Source organism: Sinocyclocheilus grahami, unplaced genomic scaffold (assembly GCF_001515645.1).
Source record: "Sinocyclocheilus grahami isolate Dianchi unplaced genomic scaffold, SAMN03320097.WGS_v1.1 scaffold534.1, whole genome shotgun sequence".
NCBI classification, from domain to species: domain Eukaryota; kingdom Metazoa; phylum Chordata; class Actinopteri; order Cypriniformes; family Cyprinidae; genus Sinocyclocheilus; species Sinocyclocheilus grahami.
In genome coordinates this window covers 345,953-356,886 of record NW_015505713.1, presented here as the reverse complement: position 1 = coordinate 356,886, position 10,934 = coordinate 345,953, and the positions used below count along the sequence as shown (strand labels likewise).

At 40.9% G+C, this 10,934-nt stretch overlaps 1 long non-coding RNA gene across 2 annotated transcripts; it reads left to right on the top strand.

The window, feature by feature from the left end:
- The first annotated feature begins 1,630 nt into the window (after positions 1-1,630).
- On the top strand, positions 1,631-10,660 carry LOC107555427 (uncharacterized). Of its 2 annotated transcripts, none has more exons than XR_001605159.1 (3): positions 1,631-2,233; positions 5,318-5,497; positions 7,504-10,660. It is a non-coding gene; the product is annotated as an uncharacterized lncRNA (long non-coding RNA). The 2 variants fall into 2 exon arrangements; XR_001605160.1 differs by lacking the exon at positions 1,631-2,233 and adding an exon at positions 2,240-2,778.
- The last annotated feature ends 274 nt before the right edge of the window (positions 10,661-10,934 follow it).

Here is a 10,934-nt window from a genome sequence, read left to right as displayed (position 1 = left end):
TATGAGACACAGGCAGGGCTATGCGTGTTAACTGCTCTCCAGTCATTCATATGTAACAGCATGAGTGGAACATCCAATAAATTCAAATCATCTTTAAATGAACCACACTGATCAGTGCCCGGTTTTGGAGGAAGTGTGATTATAAACTCAAACTCATGTGCATTTGGGATTGCCTGAGCTAAACTTGCATTCGACAGCTTCTGCACTCGAGACCCATTTCTTACAGCCCACATTTTCTCGTAATCAGCTCATTACACCACAATCATTTGTTGTTGTACACACAACAAAGACATGCAAACAGAGCTTAAACAAGATCCTTCTAAAGATCCCAAATTAAACTAATTCCTAGATACGAACATCTTCTCACAAGCCTAACCCATATCCTGTCGGGAAAACAACAAACATCCTGGACAGAAACGTGCGGCTGACACTCTAACCCCGAGCAAAGTTCTTTTTTTTCTTTTTTTTTCCTGTCTTCGCAGCTACAGACATCCAGTGGTCTGGGTGTGCTTGAGACAGCACAGTGTGAGATCCCTTCAAACCCCACAAAGCACAAACAGGCCCTGACAGATTTGCTCTCCCTAATTCGTGGTAAGAAAAACAGCACAAGTATATAAGAGATCTTCTGTGTGCTTAGAATAAACACAAACACACACACTCACAAAGAAAGGGAAAAAAACATCCAACAATAGTCATTTCTAATGGAAGAAGAGAGTGGGTGAGACTGTTCCGTTTCAATTCACTGATACCGCTAATGGCTTCTTAGTGGTTCCATGAAATCAAGCAGCTGTCAAGGCGATGCATTGGGAACAGGGAGGAAGAGGCGGCATTCCCACAAGAGAAAAGCATCGCGTCAGGATGTTTGGCTAAACATCTGCTCCCCTGCTCTCATGGCTTTAGCAGAAGCACATACTCAGACAAAGAGATGGGAGGTGGAAACACTGACTTCTCCATCTGAGGCATTCTGTAAAAACAACAGCCTGCTCCATGCATAATGACTAGGGCACTGGGCTAGATGAGACAAGAGCCCTACTGATACAAAACCATTTAACCAGCCTATGGCTAGCCTGCGGGTTTTGCATGGCTGACCACTAATTGTAAAAAGTTCATGACTTGCATAAAAGAAACTTTCAAATATGTAACACTTGCTTTTTTGAAGGTGGAGAGGACTGTTCATGCACAAACCACTACAAATTATCTTTAGCTACACTGTGTGTACATGCACAAATAAAACACACGGGCTCTATACAAAAGTACATATGCATATCATAATCTAACTAGAACACCTGATGTCTTTTAAATGAGGAAATGACTGCACAGTGAGACCATAATTATTAACCTCGTGAGCCATGAATTCATGTGACAAACTCAAATAGCCTATTGTCTGAAAGGATCAAAATACGATTCTGGTCATTCGGGGGGGGGGGGAATTAATCTCTGAAATGGATGTGAAACCATAGTTCACTGATTCATCATCGCAGCACATTTTTAAGAAATGCTTCATGGGGAATTATGACATGTTTAAACTTCAAAAAATAATAATACTAATAATCTCAATTTCAGACAAAGACCATTAACAGTTCACCTCACTAAATGACATCATTACGTGCTGATGTCATTCATCCACCTGTAAACACCGAATCATTAAACACCGCGTATGATTCTCGAGATCACACCAAAATGTTTGTTTTTACTCATAAGGAGACATTCCGACAGCAAAACGAACCGAAAAGCAGAGTTTTCCACCAATGTCAAGCGAGATAACAAATTCGACGCTTTCTTGGCAAAACATCACATTTTACTTCAACTTCACATGACGTCACCGCCGCCACACAAGACATTTCTAAACTTTCTGCCTGTAACGACATGTGCAGCTCGAGACCTAACACACGGCTCCGCCGGTTCAAATGAGCCAAGATGGCGTGAGGCTTGTTGTTTAGAGGGCAGAAAAAATGGAGGATATTGTAATATACACAAAGGGATACATTTCAACAACTCGGCCAGGCGGCAGCTGCTGCTCTTTAAGGAAGCAACAAAGATAAGAGCAACGCGACGCTCCAGCGCAACGCCAGCGACCCGCTCCGACCGAGCAGGCGATTTCCCCGTCGAAACTACCAAACCGTGTGCTTTTATCAAAAGGAATTGTAAAGTAAATGCTTTTATCATGTTGTCTCAAATGAAGAGCTGTTAGCTTTTGCCATCATCTGAGAGACGGACATTAAACAGACCAAAGGTAGCGTCAGCTCCTCCAAGTGACTCTCCCGCATCAAATAAGCCCTCTAAAATCAAATATTACATTTTTACGTACCCAAACGAACGACGGGGAAGCGCGTGCTCTTTTAAAACATGTTTGGAAACATTAAGGAGTGTTTACCAACAGTTTACATTTCGAAACGTAGCAGTTAAAGCGCACGCGAGAGGGCACAAAGGCAGATTCCTAGTATGAAGTCACAACCCCCGCGCGCAACATTGTGTCCACTCGTAAAGTTTTGCGCTATTCGCAGTCGCATCGGAATATTTCTCCCGATCGGCTTTTCCCGACGACGCCGTTGAAATGCTTTTGACAAGTTTTGCGCTTTTTACGTTCGAGGGACACGCGTCGCCAACCTAAAGAAACTATGGAGTTAGCTGCCCTCGCTAAGAAATCAAGCCAGCCAGCGACACGACATTGATTCTCCAATGAAATAACTGATCCAGCTCTCAGTAAATTCAAAACTTACCCTTAGTTTTGACACTTTGCGTAATTCCGCCTCGATCGGGGTCGAAGTATCACTTCAGGTAGGCTAACGTTGCTCTTTGTTTTCCTTTTTCGATTTGCTTTTGGAAGAGGCCAGTGTAGCAGGAGATGATGAAGAAGGGAATTGGGCAGTAATTGAGTCTCTGTGTGTGAGTGAGTGAGTGAGTGACTCTGTGTGTGTGTGTGTGTGTGTGTGTGTGTGTGTGTGTGTTAGTTACGAACAGCAGATTGAAGGAGAGTCCTTTCAAGGTTTTTTCTCCCTCACTTCAAGGAATCAAAGTGACGTCAGCGGACAATACTTAAACGATCAAACTTTTATTCGCCGTGTAAAGGCAGAAGTATGTAAGTGAACGATTTATGCACATTGCACGCTGTATTTTTAGCATCGCTTACTGTTTACAAACATCTGTCAATGACGAAGAGCTGAAAACACTGTAAGGCTGTTTTTTTACGCTTTAGGTTGTGTTTTATGTTGTCACCTCTCTCTCTCTCTCTCTCTCTTTAAGACGATTTCAGAAGTGCAGTCAGTTCTTACTCGTTATTGATATTAATAATCCATATTTGCATCATGGCTGAGCATTGTTTTGAAATCGCCTGGGGTGAATTTTTTAAAAAATCAAGTTATGTGATCAATTATCAAAATTGGCACTGTAGTGTAGCCTATACAAGTTACAAGGCAGCACGTGTAAATGAGATTGTGCTTGCTAATGAACGTGAAGACATTATGCTGTGCAATAGCAGTGGAAATCTGATAATATGGTGTCCAGTGAAATGGAAATTTAATTCTAAGATTGGTTACTTGTCATTCAAAAGCTGTCAGACGCTTGATCAAACTCCATTGCATTTGTCTCCAGTTACCACAATAGCTAAATTCAGGGATTATGGATTAACCCGGCTAATCTGACCCTATTTCCCCTCAAATCATCAGGAGAGTGAGACAAGGTGATAACGTTCCGATTTGACAACAGAATTTCCGTAATCCGAAAGATAGTGGCATCATTTGAGCCGATGTCGTCTCACGGTGAAAAGAGAAAAAAGAGGATCTGCCCCCATGACGCTCAGGAGGAACAGAAAATAAAAGGCAGAATAATTGGAACTGTTACTTTTAGTATGATGCTCATTGATCTCTCATTTGAATTACACTTGCGGGCAAAGCGAGAGGCGGCAGAATGGCCCTTTACAGCGGGAGCCGAGCTGGGCACCACGAGGCAGACAGCCATCTGTGCCTAATTGTGTGCTTTTTCTCCCTGCCGCTGCACTCACAATCAGCAACAGGCTGAGGGGGGCCCTCTGACCTAGACTGGGCCAGGGGGGTGGCATGGGGTGAGGGATGAAGGGGGTGGGAGATTATTTCATTGAGCAAGAAAACAACAACAAGGGGGGCGAGGAGGGACACACTGCCACTCCTTAGTGGGAGAGGGGGGTAGCACGAGTGAGAGAGAGGAGCAAGAGTGGGGCAACTCTTTGGAGTTTAGCTTCACGCTTCAGATTTTGTGAGACTTGCGTGCGTTGAGGTTTTACTTTGTGAGATAAGCAGAAAGCTGCTTTTCTCACTAAGACAGGATATGTATGCTTGTGTACAATATGTGTGTTTGTGCACACTTAATTTTCATTTAAATATTTTAATTAAAAAAAAATTTATAGTAGTGTCATCTCACTAAGACAGGATATGTATGCTTGTGTACAATATGTGTGTTTGTGCACACTTAATTTTCATTTAAATATTTTAATTAAAAAAAAATTTATATAATAATTTTTATATTTATTTAAATATATATTTGCTATATACTTTTTTTTTGGCCACTTTTGGTTTCTCCTAGTAAGTTTCACTACAGTAAAAATGAGTAGTGTTATTTTAGTATAATAGAAACTATTGTTTTTATTATAATATTTATAATATTTAGATTAAATTTTTATGTTTTACGTTTTCATTTTAGTTTCATCTGAGATTTTTTTTTTTTTGTAGTTTTTGTTTTTTATATGCATCTATTTAGCTTTTATTGATTTTTATTTCAGTTGTAGGTATTTTAGTACATGAAGTTAAACTAAAATAAAATGAGAAATGTTTGCTTTGACAACTACCTGGAAAAAAAATATTTTATATTTTATTTTATTTCAGTTAACATTTATTTAAATTAACAAAAATGTTTTTTTTATGGTTTTAAAGATAACTAGTCTGTAATAACCATAATAATGAGGGATATAAACATGTTAATGCTAGAGAGAAAAACAGTGGATAACTAACGTTTATACATGTAATAACTGTATATATTGCAAGCTGTCAGGCACATTTTAATAATTTAAGTTTACACTGTTGTCAGAAAATACTAGTGTTATAGTCATGTAACTACAACTGGTGAGCTAATCCCGATTATAATTGCTGACCGTTTGTGACTTTACTGCTAAATACCGCTGCTGTCATTTTAATGTGCGTGTAATGAAACTAAATTTGAAATTGTTCAAAGGAGAACCAGCCACTGGTCTTTTTGGAAGCATCAGAGCGTACAGTGGACATGCACATTCGTTTACCAATTTATGCATGCGTTCATTGATCCTCTCTGACCCCCTCCTCACCTGTAGAGATGAAGCCGGGTGAAAAGGGATGCTTATGGAGGGACATGGACAGGCAGGCAGACCTCCGGGGATCAGCGCTCCGGAGAGTGGGAGGACAAGATGAGACGATGGTGTGCAAAACGTGCATCTAAACATGTGTGCATACAGTCCATGTTTATCTGTGATCATCAGACCACCCCGGCCACAGTAAGAAAACAGTAATTGTGTGTATATTTGTGTGTGTGCACACATGATGGCAATATTCCTCCCTTTGAGTGACTGTGTATAACCTCCTCCCCTCTTCCAGCAGAGGCACACCGGGGTTTGTAATTGTGTTGGTGGTTCTTCATTAGAGCCTGTGTGTGTGTGTGTGTGTTGGGGGTTGGGGCGTGGGTGGTTGGTTGAGGAGCTGAGGCTCTTAGGACTATGAGCTGCGTCATTAACGGAGGCTGGGCCTCTCTGCATGCAGCCAGAATGTCAGCCGTACCTCGGTCATTTGAAACATAATAAGCACAAGTACAATGAGTGCAATGCAAGCCTCCTGGGGGAGGGGGGAAGTAGAGGGAACACAGCCTGTCTCTTCCATTGGACTTTTTTTTTTTTCTTAAGAGGCTTGATTAGAAGATATAATAACCTTGCAAATAATAACTGGTAAAGATGATCTCCCCCGAGATTGATGGAAACCAAATTAATGTGGCGATTTGGATTTAATTGTTATTTTTCTATTAGGGTGCATAAAGACAGAGGAGATGTCCATCTAGAGCGGGAGCTGTGCTTGCAGCTATTGATTTTTTTTTTCCTCCTCTTTTCTTTCCACCCCTCTTTCCTTCTCTCTCCAACACGTATTTTAATAATCTCAGAACACCACATTCCCTAATACCATTAACAACACTAACCTTCCAGCGCCACAAAAGCGTTTAATTTCCAATGACACAAATTTCTCTCCAAGAGACTCAAATAGTGTCTTTACGCAATTTGGTGGCCTTAAGGTTTTGCTTTCTGGAATAATTGAATTGCGATCCTCTCACTTAGTCTTGCATAAAATCGCTAGGCAAAGAGCTAATCAGTGCAAAAGAGTTTCTTCGCTTTGCCTTATTAGCCCGTTTTAAAAGAGTAAAGAGCGTTTTTCTCCCGACTGACTTTGGAGAAACTGACGCTCACGTCAGAAACTGATAATTAGACTAGAATCGCTTCGAACACCGATGCAACCAGAAATGTTGCTGTTAGGTATTCAAGCTGTTTGTTCCTCTGTCAGCGCTGCTGTTTGTATCCATAAATAAAAGATGACCTTTAAATGTTTACATAATTTATACAGCCATAAATTCTTAATATATCTGACTCCAAATGAGAGAGCGAGCTGCTTGATTATGGTTCATAGTCGAGTTAAAATACAGGCTGTCTGGTGTGATATATACACACACCTGTATGTGAGTCAGCAATGAAAACCATTTTTATATTTGACTGGGGCAGAGGCTGTCTCTTCTACCTACTCAATGATTAAGCATATATATAGAGAGAGCAGTTTTAACACTGGGAAAGTGTTTAGTTATATTTAGAAGACATAAAAACTGTAATTTTGGCTTTTAAAATGAACATTTATGTTACAGTGCAGCTCAGCAGGTTACAAATTATTACATCATTCATTACCAGGCTATAAAATGAAAACAAATTACTCTGTAGTTAGCTGGTAAATTCATCAGAAACTGCAACATTACATGGTTTACATTGGTTGAATGTTAGTTTGACCTTGATGATGTAAGTGTGTGAGTCAAATGAAACGCTTACAAGCCGTCTGCTGAAGGAAATAACTCAAGAGTCTACATTGGTGGAAAATTTATTTAGGACAGAAGTTTTTTTTCCTGTCTCTATCCCATGTGGAATATTCCCTACATTAATCGCTCAAAACAACGAATATGTCAAGAAAATTACTTATGTGACAGGTGCAGTTGACAGCTGCAACACAATAACCTGCATTGTAAAGGGAAAAAAGAAGCCACATATTTTTATAATAAAAAAAAAAATGCAAGATGCAGTTTCAATGTCAGCCAAAAAATATTTTCTATTAATTTTGCACCCCAATCATGATTATTAGTGCATATAGCATCATTATCATAATGGCTGCACATATCGCTGACCTTTGACCTATGGATGTAATGTTTCTGCAAAGGAATGCGATCAGATGCTAACCTAATTTTTTTCACTGTTTACTGTAGGTGCATCATCCCTATGTGGGGAAAGTCTTGTTAATATGGCGGCGATGAGGTAAACAGATAGGAAGTGATGGAGTGGCAGACCCACGGGGGATAACCACATGAGGGGTGACAGACCACTGACATCAGCTCTTGTTCTCTTGCCTTGCTCGCTTGCTCTCTCCATCTCTCTCTTCTCCACACACACTCATTTCCAGGAAGGGGTCATTAATGTGAGGGAAAAAAACTGAATCCAGTCATGGCTTTAAAATGGAGTATCTTCTCATAGAGATGCAATCATTCCTAACGGGTCTGAGTCAGGCTGCAGTTCTCACAAGAGAACAGCACAAAGAAGCTTTTAATTCCTCCATTTAGAGACAAAATACATCATTTATCATTAAAGCACTGTTTGGAGGGGAAAAGAGTACTTTTTAGATTTTATTTGAGAGTAGCTCCCTAAAGTGGTTAGCAGGGTTCAACTTAACCTGACCAATAAACCGAGAAAATGATCCGCTTTTCGTTCTCTTTAACGCACCAGCCCTCTTATAAAACTACAGCAGCGGTTCCAACATCCATACAGTAGTTAAATGTTCACATTTAACAGTCGTAATTGACATTTTCCCTCGCTCCCTTCAGCAATGATATATCAAAGAGTGCATCAGCCGCCGGAGGAGGAGAGAAAACATTAGGAGGATTAATAAAGGGGGGGAGGAAAATAGATTGAGCGTTCACCAAGATCAGTAAAATAGGATCTGTCAAGCAACCCTGAAACATCCATCCTGTGGAAAAAAAAGACAGAGGTACATTTTCATGGATGGAAGGAAGGAAAAACAGGACAGCCCGTGCGGCTGATCAATTTCCCTAGATTAGCTTTCAGCGGCTGTGCCCGCTTCCATTTGTAAAGATAATATTATGTAATAACCCTTTTGAGCGACTATTTAAATTATCATACTGCCTACAGTGCAAGGCGCTAATGGAAATATTTAACATAAATTCACTTAAAAAAATGATGCCTTTAACAACAGTTGTAAGAATTATTCTGAAATTAAAGGAGTGTGCATAAATGATTCTCCCTGGCCTTGACTCGCTGTTCTCAATTACATTCTGCTCAACTGGAACAATGGAACGATGCTAGCACGGCGCTTTATCGCGCATATATATGCGCTGTTACGAATGTCATATGGAAGCTATTTATGGCCACAAGCATCGGTGCCAAGGGCATAGAAAACAGGGATGTTATTGAATCAATTCAGAATGTGCAAAGGAGCAGTGCGACGATAGATCAGGTAGAGCCCAGCCGTTGCTGGGTTCCACTTGAAAAACGATAGCTTGGCTTTTGTTGTGCGCCTTCAAAGACAGGCATCTGAAAACCCCAAATGAAGAGACAAAGCTTTAAGCATTCCTCAGTCTTCTTCGCCTTCTACAAACTCTTTAATGATCTTATTTCAAAACACCTTCCTGCGGACCTCCCCTTTCCTGTCTGGCTAACGCCAAATTGCATAATGCCCAACTGAACGCTCGCATTTGTTCTCTCTTTCCTTCTCAGGAAATCTATTTAAATTTTCACGCCAACTGTCAGTCCGAATCAAACCTTGATTTATGCAAAAACAACGTCTGCTTTAATTAGACATTTCTCCTCACTGTGCTCTAGGCGGCAAGCGGGGTTAGACATTCGGAGGAACCTCCTTTTTGTATGATCAAAACTAGGCCATCAGCAACACCATGATAATAGCCACGTCTCAACACCCTAGCAACATACGAGAGTGTTTTTATCCCCCATGAGCCATCCATCTCCACTCAGCAGGGTGGTTTTGGGTGGAGCACGGATAATCACAGCAGTCACTATACACCTGGAGGACTGGAAAATAATAAACAACTAACAGGTAGATTTTCCCCATCAGCTCTTTATACTTTGCCAGGCACTCGAGAAAGAGAGAAAAAAGGAAAAGGAGGAATGTTTAAGCAGCAAAATTACATTAATCAAGAAAAATTAGCTGGAATCCACCACATAATGCACTTGTGCTGGATTAACGTCCGTGATCTTCAAAACGAAAGTAAACCATGTGTTTTTGCTCGTTTTGGATTGCGACACTTCTTGATTATCCCAATTGCAATCATGTAACAAAACAAAACAAAAGTGGCTGAAACCTCGTGCTAATTTCACAGGCTGACATTTCGGATGGAAAATGCACCAAACAGATGCTCAGAAGAGAGTGACTCTCTTGTCAGATGTTGGGGAAGTGCGTGTGAGTAACTACAATCACATGAATAGGGCAGACAAACATATTCTCACAACCAATTCTATTTTGGGGTCTGTGCGCTGCTTTGCTGACTGAAGTGGCATTCTGTCCTTTGTGAAAGCATGACCCTCTGAGGTGCGTTCATGTGCTGTGAACCTCAGCCGGGGGGGAGCAAGAGGTTGGAGACCAGGGGAAGGCGTGGGAAAGCGACTAGAGAACGAGCGAACGGAGGCCGGTGGAAAAGCCGAGCGGTCTGCAGGCATTCCTTTGTGATTAGGCTGCACATCTGTGGAGAAACAGGCCAGACATTCTTTCAGCCGTGTCTGATTCTGCTGACTTCTACCCTTGATCACTTCGCTGTTGTTTTTTCTTATCAGTAAAAAAAGAAACTCAGCTGTGAACCTTTTATTTGGTGACTGCAGACTCCGTTTCCTAATACGCGGTCTGAATCAGCCCCTTTTAACTTTTGTGCTTGGATTTAAAGTACCAAAAATCAACCAGGGAGTGGAAGCTTGTGTCCTTGCTCTCAAAAAAGATATGAGATTTCAACGCCGGGCACCCATGTACAGTGCTTCCTTCCTCTTTTGCAAACATAAACCTCAGAACCCTTCCTTAATCCAGTCATCCACCGGTCGGAGGCCGAACATGACAGCAGACGGACAAGGCAAACACTGGTGGGGGTGGTGCTTGTGTTCCGTCTTTGTTCTGATGGTGACCTCTTCATTATAGGGCCTTTGTCACCATGTAAGGATTAAGAGTGAAAGAGAGCGCTTCCTCTGTTAGGCAGGGCTCAAATCTGGCTCCTAATAAAACGCTCTTCCATATGTGCACATCAGGGTGTGTTTTAAAGATGTTTCCTCTCATCCTGCTCTTTAAAAATGGATTTGAGTACACAGTGGTGGACTTCTGTAAAGTAAATCCGTTATTAAATAAGTAGCTTAACTCTGGCCGTGATCAATGACCCAGATATAAAGAATTAATTAATATTCTCAAGAAATAAAGTAAAAAAGCCTGCTGTTTAATTCATTTAACTGTTCAATCAAAAAATGGATGCAATTGAAAACGCATTTTGTATCAGCTATCAGTCTTCCCAGACTCAGAAATTGATTTTTCTTCTTTCTAAGCTTGTGTGCACAATGACAAATTGTTTGCCTCAGTTAATCAAATAGCTTTATGAATATAGTTAGTGTATTTTAAGACATTGCAACTCGTAAA